The sequence below is a fragment of the Musca domestica genome, unplaced genomic scaffold (genome assembly GCF_030504385.1).
Source record: "Musca domestica strain aabys unplaced genomic scaffold, Musca_domestica.polishedcontigs.V.1.1 1, whole genome shotgun sequence".
NCBI lineage: Eukaryota > Metazoa > Arthropoda > Insecta > Diptera > Muscidae > Musca > Musca domestica.
In genome coordinates, this window is record NW_026712114.1 from 33,883,808 (window position 1) to 33,899,229 (window position 15,422).

Here is a 15,422-nt window from a genome sequence, read left to right on the forward strand (position 1 = left end):
GGTGGCCAACCGAAGGCGCTTGAGTTCGGGTGGCCACGATCATTTTGTTTATTTTTACAAACTGCTGGACAACGAATGTTTTCTCATCGTAGAAAACCAAATTCTGCAGTTCACCACTTCACTTCAGCCAAGCGAAGCAACTCCTTAGCTCTTTTGAATCTATTTTCTTTCTGTTGAGGTGTAAGTTCAAGCACTTTTTGGAATTTCAATGGTTTTACCCCGAGCTAATTTTTTAAATATTTGCCATTTTTCGGCAATTGCGACGTGGGTGGCGATCAAGTCGCTTCTTTACTTTTCGAACAATTTCTGCTGATGTTGCTGTTTTCTTCCGTCCACTTTATTGACGTCGGGCTACGCTACCAGTATTACGGTAACGAGCGATGGTACGAGACACAAAAGATTTATTCACATTTAAATTCTGGAGTGCTCTAACGATAGCCACTTGTGGTTTTCCAGCCAAATATAAAGAAATCACACTATCACGCTTGAATTCCATCACGAATAACTTTTTTTCTGGAAAATTGTGCGCTTGTAAACAATATAATGAGTAAAACAAATGAATGAATAAAAATAATCACTGGAATAATTTTAACAGCTATCGGACGAGTGGCTTAGAAATGACAGCAGTTTGAAGTTGGTTGTAGTTTTTTCATCTCTCCCTATATTAAGTTCGTCATTCCGTTTGTAACTCATCAAAATAATAATTTTAGACCTAACAAAGTATTTACATTCTTGATCCTCGTAAAATTCTAAGACAATTTAGCCCTGTCTCTCCCTCCGTCTGTCCGTCTGTTGTAATCACGCTAGAGTCAAAACGAATTAAGATAGGAAGCTAAAATTGCACAGATCAGTATTTTGTGAGTACTTTGCCCTCTGGATAGATAGTTATCTATATAGGTCCACGATATCGTTTATCCCTTATATAACGGTATCTCCCAATATTCGGAATTTTCATGGTTTTAGTTACATTTTTCCATGAAATTGTCTCAAAATCCACACAAGGAGTTTCTTCTGAGTACGTTACTCCCTGGAAACGAATTGTCTACATGGGTCCGCGATCTCTTATATACACCATATAACGGTACCTCCCTATATTCCATATTTTCATTATTTTACCCACACAATGAGTTCCTTTTGAGTACTTTACCCCCTGGAAAGAATTTTCTATATAGGTCCACCATATATATCCCCTATATAACGGTACCTTCCTATATTTGGTATTTTGATATTAGTAGCATTATTCAACGGAATTGTTTCAAATTTCGTATTTAAAGTTCGGAATCGGAATTACAGCCTATGACAAAAAATTATGCAGGTCCACTTCTTCGTATAACCCCATCAATTTCTGATTCAATCGTGCAAAATTATTATGCTCCTGCGGCGTATAAATTGAACTAGATTTGTAATCGCTCCATCACTAGTTCATACGCTCATAAATGACTTATTTAGTCGAATTAGCCCTTTCGTATTCTATTGGTTACCAATTTTAGTAGAAAATATTAAACATTTCTTTAGTAAATTAAAAAAAAATTTTTGTAATAGCAAACACCTGCATTTTTTCGCATTTTCATAGAACAAGAATCGGGTCTAGAATCTAATTATTTAAAAAAGGCTTAATGTTGTAGCAAAGTGCAATAGAATGAAATCTCTAAATAAATGTAATGATTAAAAAAAAAATTACGATTTTCCAATATGTAAAAGTCTCCAAACCTCCTCAATACTTTGGAATATTTATTTAGATTTTATTCTAAAAAAAAAAAAATAAATAAAATGCTTAGAATAAAATACAAAAAACGACTGTAGTGACACAAAACACTAGAATTCCTAAGTTAAGAAAAAATATAAAAAAAAAAATATATTTAAAATAACTATAAGTCATTTTAAGGCAATACATATATACAAATACAAAAACAAATAAAAAATAATAATTTTTTGATTTGCCAGCAATTAAAGTGCTTATTTAATGAGTGAAAGATAACCACAAAAGAAAAAAATAATATCCAATCAAGTTGCATATACTTTTTTTATTAATCTATTCATTTTGTAAACAATTTCAAATAAAATAAAATAATATATAAAAAATAACGAAATCAATTGCAAATTTTCATTTAGCTAAATATGCGTTTTTTATATAGCCAAACTAATTAAAAAAAATAATTACGTTTATGTGGTAAGACTTACAACAAAAAAATCCTTAAGAGAAATATATAACCATAACAAGCGATCATTTATATAAGAATTACAATAACAATATTATTAATTAATAATAAAACCCCCTAAATATTATAATAGAAATCATATTTGTAAGTTTTATGCTATTTGTAAACTAAAATTTAATTAAATTAATGCAAATGAGAAAAAAAAAAAACAAAAATAAAAATAAAATGCAAATTCCCTAACCCAGAGAAAAAACAAAACTAAATTTAATGCAAAAATATATATGAACCTAATTTAAATAATATGATATAAATAATATTATGTAAAAAGAATTCGTATTAATTTAAATAACAACTAAATATAAACCGACACACAGACACAATAATATAAAGAAAATAAAACCATTAAGACCCTAGCATCCGATAACTGATCATGACTTAGAGATACGCAAGCATGTATGCAAGCTAAATCAACAATGAAAATAAAAAAAGAAATATAAACAAATAAAGAAATTTATTCTAAAAACTATAAAATTGGTATTTTATTTATTTTGTAATATTTTCAGCGGTTGCGGGGCGTGTAAAACGTACGCGAACAATCCCAGAAAAAACTTACCTTTGATTACGAAAAGATTGGGAGGTATTGTTATATGGGGGCTATACGAAGACGTGGACCTGCATATGCATTTTTACATAGGCTGTAGTACCCATTTTGAATTCCAAATACGAAGTTGGAAACAATTCCGGTAAAAATGTCGTGGAAATCATCAAAATACCGAATATCGGGGCGTACCGTTGTTTAGGAGCCATACTATATCGAATTGCCTATATAGGCAATTCTCTTCCAGGGGGTAAAAGGAGCTCCTTGTGTGGAATTTCAGACAATTGCATTGAAAAATACAATCATCAAAATACCGAATATGGGGAGGTACCGTTATATGAGGGATATACCTATATAGACAATGTTCTTCTAGGGGGAAAAATACTCAGAAGGAACACCTGGTGTAGATTTTTAAATAATTCCATTGAAAAATATGGCTAAAATCATAAAAATACCGAATATCGGACGGGGCTAAATCGCCTTAGAATTTTACGCTGATCAAGAATACAGGGTGAGAGAAAAAAGAATGCAACAAAGTCAAACGCCATAATTTTTTTAATTTTATTGAATGAAAGCTAAAAATGTCAGAAATAGCATCAAATATTAGAATAAGTTTAGATTAGTTCGAATTGGTCACATTTGGCACGAATTATGGCCTTCAAACAGACAATGAAACCGTCACACGCTGTCTGAATGGTATTTTGGCCCATTCCCGAGCGCTTAGGCGATTGACACTTTGGTATTTTTTAGTGCCTTTCAAATTAACTCCATACACAATAGTCCGGATATTTTGGTGGCCGCTGTGCGCTTGAAATGAAGCGAGGAACCTCATTGTGTAACCATTCTTGGGTGGCGCGTGCTGAGTACGATGGTGCTGAGTCCTGTTGTTATGTAAAAGGTCTGCGGCCAAAATGTTTCCGTTCCCAAGGCTTAAATATACATTTATTCTGATACCAAGGTCAATTAATACGAGATTGACCAACGGCTGTTATGGCGGCCCACACCATCACCATGGTCGGCGATTGAATTCGGGTGGCCAACCGAAAGTGCACATTTTCAGCTGACCTTTTTGGCAAGTAGACACGATCATTTTGTTGGTTTATAAAACTGCTGGACAACGGATGTTTTCCCATTGGAGTAAACCAAATTTGGCAGTTCACCACTTTCGGCCGAGCGAAGCAACACTTTAGCTCTTTTGAGTCTATTTTCTTTCTGTTTGTGGTATGTATGGTTGAGGTTATAAAAAGGACTAACACGAACTTTTGAAACCAATCTAAAATGAGGTTTTGCTGATGGAGTAGCGGGCCTTGGCTAGTGTATTTATGTAAACATTGGAGATTGGAAGAGAAGCAAAGCCTTAAAAGTGCTCACCATAGGGTAGATACTCTCTTTTTCCCCTCTCTCCACTTACTTAGCATTCATCTCTTTCGACAACTGCATTATTCTCTCACAGCGCCAGTGCACAAAGTACATTCAACTCGTCCGCATGTAATTTTTTAATTTATTAAACAATCCAACATGAATGTGATTTTCCTAAAAAATGTTTTACTAATGTAAGAATGTAACAATGTAATTTTCCAAAATAGACAATATGTTGTGCTAATTTTTAATCAAATATTACTGTGTAATAATCAAAGTGTCTTCGTATTTTTGTGTTGTTACAAAAACAATCAGTTATGTGGCCCGTTAGGTTTGGTGCAGAAAATGTAAACAAATCGACATGTTAGTTTGTGAAGTGGTTTGGTGAAATTGTGAAGTGTTTAAAAACAGGAAATAAAAGTGACATCACTTTGGGTTCCTAATCATGGACCAAGTATTAAAATCCATAGATATTGTTGGATTTGTTTTCAAAATAGTCATTTTTCTCAGCAGTGTAACCAGGTAAGCGTTCATTTAATTCGTTTATGGTTGCAGAGAGTTGATATCATTTGAAAGGGCGAGATGAAAAAATTGCAACCAACTTCAGACTGCTGTCATTTATAAGCCACTCGTCCGACAGATGTTAAAATTATTACAGTGAAAGCTCATTATATTGTTTACAAGCGTGCAAAAGCATTTGTGGGACAGAATTTTCCAGAAAAAAAGTTATTCGTGATGGAATTCAAGCGTGATTTCTTTATATTTGGCTGGGAAACCACAAGTGGCTATCGTTAGAGCATTTAAATGTTAATAAATCTTTTGTGTCTCGTAACATCGCTCATTGCCGTGATACTGGTAGTGTAGCCCGACGTCAAGGAAGTGGACGGAAGAAAACAGCAACATCAGCAGAAATGGTTCGAAAAGTAAAGAAGCGACTTGATCTAAACCCGCGTCGCAGTGGCCGAAAATGGCTCGTGAGCTGCACATATCGCAATATTCCATTCGGCAAAAAAAATGAGCTCAAGGTAAAGCCATTGAAATTCCGAAAAGTGCAAGAACTTAAACCGCAACAGAAAGAAAATAGACTCAAAAGAGTTAAAGAGTTGCCTTGCTTCGCCGAAAGTGGTGAACTGCCGAATTTGGTTTTCTTCGATGAGAAAAACTTCGATGTCCAGCATTTTGTAAACAAACAAAATGATCGTGTTTACTTGCAAAAGCGGTAAGCTGAAAATGTGCACCTTCGGTTGGCCACCAGAACTCAAGCAAAGACATAGAAGTGTAAAGATAGGACAAGACAGAGTCAAGATATGGTAACCCTGTGCAAATACCTCTGTTGTTACGATATCATAACAACATAATTACAAATGTTAACTGATTTAAACCGCCAAAGCAATGTGCAAATTTTCGAAAAGGTCCATGGAATAGAATTTTGAAACCAAAATTTTGGATTTTTCAAATTTTTATTTGATATCCGTTTCTGTAATAGTGGTTTTTATATTAACATGTCTCTGCCATGAGCTGTTACTCTATGTATTGTAGACACAAACCATTTGCTCAAAATGCATTTTGTCTAGTCTTTACCATTTTAGGTCTTTGACTCAAGTGCCGGCCATGGTTATGGTATGGGCCGTCATAACAGCCGATGGTCGCTCTCCGCTCGTATTACTCGACCGTGGCCACAGAATAAATGCCGAATATTATCGCGAAAATATTCTGGAGGGTGTATTAAAGCCTTGGGCACCCAAAGATTTTTGCAGCAGACCTTGGACATTCCAAAAGAACTCAGCACCATCGCACTCTGCACTCGCCACCCAAGAATGGTTACCAAATGAGGTTTCTCGCTTCATTTCCAGCGCACAATAGCCACCAAAATCTCCGAATACCAATCCGTTGAACTATTGTGTCTAGAGTATTTTGGAAAGCAATGTTGACACTAAAAAATACTAGAGTGTCGATCACATCAAGCAAGCGCTTCGCCGGGAATGGGCCAAAATACCGCAGAGCAACATTCGGCCAGCGTGTGACGGTTTCATTGGCCGTTTGAAGGTCATAATTAGTGCCAAAGGTGACCAATTCGAACAAATCTAAACTTATTCTAAAATTTGATGCTATTTCCGATTTTTTTTTTGCTTTCTTTTGAGTCTATTGTCTTCCTTTTGCTGTTTTAGTTCTTGCACTTTTTAGAAATTCAATGGCTTTACACCGCTTTTTCAATATTTGCCAAATGGAATATTGCGATATGTTCAGCTCGCGAGCCATTTTTTGGCCACTGCGACGGGGGTCGATTAAGTCGCTTTCTTACTTTCCGAACCATTTCAGTCAGGCTACGCTACTAGTATCAAGGTAACGAGCGATGGTACGAGACTCAAAAAAATTTATTCACATTTAAATGCTGGAGTTCTCTAACGATAGCCACTTGTGGTTTTCCAGCCAAATATAAAGAAATCACACTATCACGCTTGAATTCCATCACGAATAACTCTTTTTCTGGAAAATTCTCACCAAAATGCTTTTGTACGCTTGTAAACTATGTAATGAGTTGTCACTGGAATAATTTTAATAGCTATCGGACGAGTGGCTTAGAAATGACAGAAGTCTGAAGTTGGTTGCAGTTTTTCATCTCACCCTGTATATCATGGGCACAGAATATAGTCAGACGGATATAGATAGACCGATTCGAATTGTCACTAATCGATTTTGTACAAAGAGACATGGGAAACGTTATTCCAATGAGTCAAATTTTGGGGAATCAAATGATATTTACTCCTTGTATCCATTTTTTTCAATATATGACGCAATCAATATGAGACCTTGAATGATTAAAAATCCACTCTTACATTTTTTCATACTATACATTTTCGTCTAGTCTCGTTTTGGTGGACCCTGGTTCTAAATATGAAACTTATAAATATTTTTATACACAATCTCAGTTTTTATTTTTAATTTGAATAAAATTATGCCTACTTAGTTTTTATGATGTTCACATTTTTATACGCATCTGAGAAACAGACCGAGTGAAGTATATGTCACACGCCTGACCTTTTCTCGCTGGTTTATATTGTTTTATATTACTGAAAAATATTTACGCCTCCTGTTCCAAATAGGCATAACAATAAAATTAATTAGAATTCTATTTTTGAAGGCGGATCATCTAAGCAATTCGAATTTCAAAGTACACAACGATTATCAGCTACTACATTCAATCTTATCAAAAAAATGTCTGCACTACGTTTTACCTTCCTTTTGATCTCAAAGTATATGACCGCTCGCCACTGCATTTCTTTAAGATTCAATAAAAATTAATTAATTGTAGGACCTTTAAACCACAAACTTATACGCATATCCCAAAAAACAAATGCTAGCTGTTTTAAAGAGGCCATAACGTTTGAAGTAGTGTTGACACTTAACGCCCATTGATTGGAAATTTACAAATCGTGTGATTCGAATAAAATATTTTTTCGACCAATTGATCGTACCAAGAAAAGCTTAACAATGCTTCTTCGACCTTCTAGCGTGGAATTTTCGAACTTCTTATTATTTGTTAAATTTAAACTCAGGAGAATGCTAGAATTCTGGGGTTTTCCTTTTTTTAGTTAGTACTAAAAGTTGCCAAATAATATAGCGTTGTTGATGGCCGATCAGTAGAGCAAGATCTTGAAATTCCGGAAACTATAAAAGGGTATGGGATTATTTTTTTTTTATTTTGTAAGAGACACTCTTGAAAAATAAATGGAGTTTGAAATATGGCATTTGGTGTTAGGGCCGCTGATAGAGTCTAAGGTTTTTTGGAAATTTATGCCAAAAGTGGCTAGTATTTAGTGTTGAAATAACATTCGAAAGTATTACTACAGGGTGAGACAAAAAACTGCAACAAAGTCAAACACCATAATTTTTACACTTTTTTTTACATTTTATTGAATGAGCAGAACTTGTCGGAAATAGCATCAAATTTTAGAATAAGAAGCGCTTACTTGAGGTGATCGACACTTTGGTATTTTTTAGTGCCAACCTTGCTTTACAAAATACTCCAGACGCAATTGTCCAACAGATTGGTATCCGGAAATGTTGGCGGCCATTGTGCGCTGGAAATGAAGCGAGGAACCTCATTTTGTAACCATTCTTGAGTAGCGCGTGATGAGTCCTGTTGGAATGTCCGAAGTCTGTGGCAAAATGTTTGCGTGCCCAAGGCTTTAATACACCCTCCAGAATATTTTCGCGTTAATATACGGCATTTATTCTGATGCCACGGTCGATTAATACGAGCAGAAGGCGACAATCGGCTGTTATGGCGGCCCACACCACCATCATCATGGCCGGCGCTTGAGTTCTGCTGACCTCTTTGGCAAGTAAACACGATCATTTTGTTTGTTTACAAACTGCTGGACAACGAATGTTTTCCCATTAAAAAAAACCAAATTCGGCAGTTCCCCACTTTCGGCCAAGCGAAGCAAATCTTTAGCTCTTTTAAGTCTGTTTTCTTTCTGTTGAGGTGTAAGTTCTTGCACTTTTTGGAATGTCAATGGCTTTATCATTTTTTAATATTTTCCGAATGGAATATTGCGATATGTTCAGCTCACGAGCCATTTTCGGCCACTGCGATGCGGGTTTCGATCAAGTCGCTTCTTTACTTTTCGAACCATTTCTGCTGATATTGCTGCTTTCTTCCGTCCACGTCCACTATGCTACCAGTATCGGTAACGGTGACTACCGATGGTACGAGACACAAAAGATTTATTCACATTTAAATACTGGAGTGCTCTAACGATATCCACTTGTGGTTTTCCAGCCAAATATAAAAAATCACACTATCACGCTTGAATTCCATCACAAATAACTTTTTTTCTGGAAAATTCTCAACAAAATGCATTTGTGCGCTTGTAAACAATGTAATGAGCTGTCACTGGAATAATTTTAATAGCTATCGGTTAAAATTAGAAATGACAGAAGTCTGAAGTTGGATATTCATAACGTTGACCGAACCTGACCTGTCTGCAGACAAAAGAAAACTATATGAAAAATCTTAACCTTTTATGAAATACTGTTTGAACTCCAGCGTGGTTACAACAGACGGATGTATGCACAGGGCTAAATCAACTTAGAATTTAATGCAGAGCAAGAAAATATATCCTTTGTTGGGTTAAAAATGATTATTACTATGTGTTGCAAATGGAAGGACAAGTTTAATTTACCCTACATATTATGAATAATTTGTTGTAAGGTGTACATAATGGGTCTAGTCTGACTTTTGTCCGTTCCTAACTATGTCGTATTAAATTCGGTTAATATTTGTGATTTTATAAGTGCGAACTTTAGCGTAGCGGAGTAGCGGGTCCTTCTAACTTATATATTTTTGTATAGATGTTATTAATATTATAGGGGATTAAAAAAGTTGATGTAATTTTTTACTGCAAAATTAAATTCTGCGCCACGGTATAAACAGTTTTCATCGCACGTTTTTGAATTTCATTAGACGTGTCTGATACTTTCTCTAGAACTAACGCCACATACTTACCCGTGATTGGATTCTCTAGGATTTGTCATTTCAAATCATGTGTTTCTATGTATATTGTATATTTTGCATTGTTTTGAAAAGTATCAAGTATTTTTTTTCGTAATTACGATTTTCATCAAGTGTCTTGTTATCAAAATTTTTGGCCATTGGCAAGTTATGGGCGTGTTCGCTCTTATCTGATATTAGAAACCTCTTTTTTTTATTCGCAACATGAATAGGAAAAACAAAAGACAGATCAAAACATTTTTTTCGCATTTTAATCTAATCTGAGCTAAATTGTTTTCGAAGAAGAAACAAAATTTTGGACAATTGTTGTTCGGTATTTTGAATTTGATAATATTTATTTATACACTTCATACACAACATATGCTATTGACATAGAGACTGTAAATAGCAAAGTTCTGAAATTTGTTTTTTTTTTTTTATAATCGATATAAAGTTCAAATTCTATTAGCTCTTATCGATATGTTTGTGATAAAACACGTGAATGCTGAACCGTCATTTGGGGTGTGAAAATCAACTTCGATGGCATGCATTGGCTCTAAGTTAAAACATAATGAAATTTATTTATTTTTTCACAATTATCGACTGAAATTGCATAAACATTTCCTCACTTTATATCTTTGGTAAATATTGTTAGTACAGCCACACTCCATAATATTTAGAACAGTTTACTACTTTCCCAAAGACCCCCCATATAAGTATTTGAATAACCAATTATGATAATTCTTGCCTAAATATAAACAATAAATGTTAGCTGTTTTTTTTTTTTAATTCACTTATCGGTAAATATTCAAAAAATCCACCCATCCGTAATGACAATTTGAATATGGTATTATCAAAATGAAATGTTATTAGCAGGTAGGTGTGAGCGATCAACACTCAGATATGTCGATCAAGGTAATATCTGCACTTACTGTTCTTACCACTGCTAAGCGAGCTATACCATTCTAATAGTATTAACAATTAAACATTTTTTTTTATAATGTGTACATGTGTAATGTTAGTGATAGAGATAGTATTTACCATTCAGCCTCCTCACACTCATTTCGCCACTAACCTAACACACAGAATCAATTGAATGAACAACAAATACAAAGCATAATCAATAAATATGTATGTAAGCATGTGTGTGAAAAAAAGTGAAAAGTTATAAAACAAGCCTGCCCTGATAAGGTGATGATAATGTGGTAATCGCTATTGTAGTATTCCTTTGATGTACCCTACGTAAATTCTTTTCACCTTTTGATGGGGTATGTTTCTGATTGTATAACTTCATAAGAAATCCAGGCCAAAATGTCATTTACTAAATATACGATTTGACATTATAGATGAAATTATAAAATCGCCTCTCTCTAGCTTAGCACTATCCTGGGACCCTTTTTATACCCTCCACCATTCTATAGAGGATATAACTCCTCGAAATATTTATAATAGACCCTACAAAGTATATATATTCTGGATCAGCGTAAAATTCTAAGACGATCTAGCGATGTCCGTCTGTCTGTCTTTCCGTTTGTCTATCTGTCTGTTGTAATCACCCTATCTTTCGAACGAATTGAGATAGAAGGCTAAAATTTTGCATACATACATTGTTTACCAGTAGGCAGGTTAAGTTCGTAAATGGCCACATCGCCATGCCGGTCCACGTCTTCGTATAGCGTCTATACAGGGTTGCCCTTTGGGCCCATTCCAATCGACGAGGCTTGTCCGCAGGCAACATTCTTTGCGTCAATTTAATTTTGTACGGGAACAAATGCAAATCAATGTGAATAATCCGTTGTAAAGTGGACCGAGCCATGCCCAACTGCTGAGAACGGCGTTTTTGGGATGTTCTTGGGGACCTCTCAACACTGGCTCGTACGGCAGCGATATTCTCGGCCGATCGCCTTGGTCGACTTTTATATGGCCTCTTCGGATTAGAAAGAGCCTTACCAGTCGAACATTTTCCGTATAAACGCTTAATGGTGTCCTTAGAAGGCACACTTCTCACATTTTTTTAAGGTTTTAAAAGCACGTTGAGTTTTCACAATTGACTTCTTGTAAATTTAAACTATTTCAGAGCGCTCGCGTGGCGTGTATTGGTTCATGGTAAAAATCTGCTTGGACTGACGCTTCAAACGCGGTACGTCATTAAGCGATGTGACATCTCTGTCAAAAGTTATGGCGTTGCCAGGTGGGTCCGTTGAATATGGGCAACCCTGTATAACGGTACCTCCCTATATTTGTATTTTCATGATTTTAGCGACATTATTTACCGGAATCGTTTCAAATTGCCTATTGGTAGATCTTAATGGTTACTACAATCTATTAAAACAATTTCGTATGCAGGTCTACGTCTTCCTATAGCCCCTATATAACGGTACCTCCCGTTATTCGGTATTTTCATGATTTTAGCGACATTATTTACCCGAATTATATCAAATTTCGTTTTTGAAGTTCGTAATGGGTGCTACAGCCTATGACAACAAATTTTGTATGCAGGTCCACGTCTTCGTATAGCCCCCATATGACGGTATTTTTATGATTTGTGCGATATTTTTCACCGGAATTGTAACTAATTTCGTATTAAAAGTTCGTAATGGGTACTACAGCCTATGACAAAAAATCGTATGTAGATTCACTTTTTCGTATATCCCCCATATAACGGTACATCCCGATATTCGGTATTTTTATGATTTTAGCTATATTATTCACCGGAATTGTTTTAAATTAAGATTTTTTGGTATAGGTCCGCATTTTGATATATCCCCTACCACCAGATTGAAGGTGTTTTGCTTGTTTTAGTCAAATTTTAGCACTTTTAGTTTCCAGCTTGCACAAAACTGTCTCTCTAGGTTCAACTTTTTTTGTAGTTCCCATATAACACCTCAGATATTCGGATTTTGATGATTTGTGTCACAATTTTCAACGAAATTGTTTCAAACTTCGAATGTCGTATTCTCTTCGAATTTTCGGATTTTTTTTTTTGCTGGCGGGGAGATTCTAGGTTTTGTAGTCGGATGTTCACACCCCGTTGCTGAGATAAAAAATAGTTATTTTGCCTTGTAAATGTTTAAGGAATAAGTCATTATTCTTGAACTTATTTTTTAAAGCTTTTATAATTTAAATATTTATCATTGCCATAATTTGTGAAATCACTCTCAGATTTTCTCCAAAGCGCACCCTTTTTATTATGATTTTACAAAAAATATTTTTTAAACATATACAAATATACATACCAAATTCCTAGCTACTACGTGAATTGTTAAGAATATTTTTGGGAGGTCTATCTGAGCTATAATTGCAGTTATTTTAAGAGTATTTTGGAAGGATTTTTTTTTTTAGTTTTTTACCAAATCACTACGTTTGTTCTATCCATAGATTTCTTAAAATATTTTTTGAAAGAATTTCTGAACAATAATTGTGGATTATTAAAAATATTTGTAGAAGGTCATTCTGAACTGTAATCGAAATATTGTCAGCAGGACTGTCTGAGCTTTAACCGTTGATTTTTAAGATTTTTTCAAGCAATGTCATTGCAAATATTCAGATTGTTCTTATTATTTTTTTTAAGGACTTCCTCAGCTATAATCACGTTTTATCGTTGATATTTTAGCATATTTTTGGAGGCCTCTCGGATCTAAAATCAAGGTTATTTTTTAAGAAGTATCACAAATACAGTTATAGATTAAAATAAAATCATTTTAAGTGCTATTAGAGCTAAAATAGAGGACTTTTTTAAAATATGTTTTCAAGAAAATATTTAAGCTATAATAGTGTATTTTAAGAATGTTTTTCAAAGAATCATTTTAAATCAAATCATGCATTTTTAAGAAGATTTTTCGAATAAGTTTCTGAATTATAATCCTAGCATTTTATGAATATTTTTAGACGGACTATCTTTGAAGGTCTCTTTCTAACCGCTCATCACCATTTTTACAATTGTACTTTTCGCACCCTCCTACAATACAAAATTCTGTCTTATGTAAGCACTTCCAGTCAAAATCATGTTAAGTTGCAAGATTTTATTTTAATTTTATTTATTTATTTTAATGTTATTCTTTACTATGGACCATTGGTATTATTACATGGAGCCTATTTTAAAATATGGTGCTACAATTGTGATTTCGAAATATAAAGTTTTAGACATGGTACAATAAGAAGGTAGAACAGCTTCGTGAAACTACAAAAACTACAGCTTCTTGTCAATATTATTCAAAATAACATGCAACAAGTTTTTTTTTTCTTTTATTTGGTATTTTACCTCATTTTTAAAATAAGTAAAATTGGGCGAAAAATGAATGAAATCTCGATTATGATCCAAGATTTTCAATATTTTAATTCTACGGTAAAACTGGTTAATATCTTTAATAATACGAATTTGACAAATTTAAAAAAAATAATAATAAAATCCGTTAAATATTCTGTTAAAATTTTAAAAAATATCGAATGTAGCCGTTTAATTAGGGTCTATACGACGACGTGGACCTGCATCATCAAAATCATCAAAATATCGAATATAGGGAGGTACCGCTATATGGAGGCTATGAGAAGACGTGGACCTGCACAAACAATCTTCTGTCATAGGCTGTAGTATCCATTACGAACTTCAAATACCAAATTTGAAACAATTCCGGTGAATAATGTCGCTAAAGTCATTAAAATACCGAATATCGGGAGGTACCGTTATATGGGGGCTATGCCAAAACGTGGACCTGGTGAACATGGCCTATGGTATTGAACAAAGGTCCTGCAAACATAATATACATTTGAGTAAAATTTTATCAACCTATTTCATTTCGTTCGGAATCTAGAGTGATTTCTACAGACGGATATACAGACGGATATCGCTAAATCGACATAGAATTTTATGCTGATCCAGAATATATATACTTTGTGGGGTCTAAAATGTATATTTCGAGGTGTTACAAACGGAATGACCAATTTAATATACCCTCCATACTATGGTGGATGGTATAAAAACGGCCCACGTCTACGTCAGATATTAGGTTGGAATGTAAGGTTTTGTGAGCTTAAACAGATAGCTTTTTCCAAACAGTCTTAAAACGTTTTGTTAAATCATATTTCAATTTTTCCATAAATTTTATTTTTTTTTTGCAATATTAAAACAAGTAAGCAAAGGCTACAGTCGAGCGGGGCCGACCGTTGAACATATAATAAATGATACAGTTTATATAGGCGAGATACTCGAAGGAATTCCACAAGATATTGTAACAAATAATAAAAGAAAACCATCAGGTTTCGTTTTCTAATTTTCGAATAATAGAAACTTGAACTAATTTGCTCATTTCCAATTTATAGGTAGATGTTGCACGTAAATGGTCTTCCTAGATCTGGAACCAATATTTCCCAAAGACCTATAATCTCTCAGAAGTGGCAAAAGATTAACATTTATCATTAGCAGACATTTGACTATATTCTTCAACGAAATCAGCCTTAACGAAATAGTCAGAAGTGCGTCTTTCCTGTATTTGTGAATTCTCCAAAAAGTCTCTGGAATAGATATTTTCGTATTTTGTCTACAAAAGTTGGCAAACTCCTTCACACATTGAATATTTTTGGATGGCCATCCAAAACTGCTTGGCTTTTGCAATGTCCGGTAACCCCCATTCAAATCTGCGTGAGGATCAGGCGATAATTACGAGCTGCCGACAATTTTGCAGTTTTTTGGTCCATTTCAACCCCTAAATATATGGCGATCATCTCCAAAAAGAGTAGGCTTCTATTCTGACCCTCATCTTATCCCCATGCAAAATTTCGTAAGGATCGGGCCATAAATGAGATCTGTATA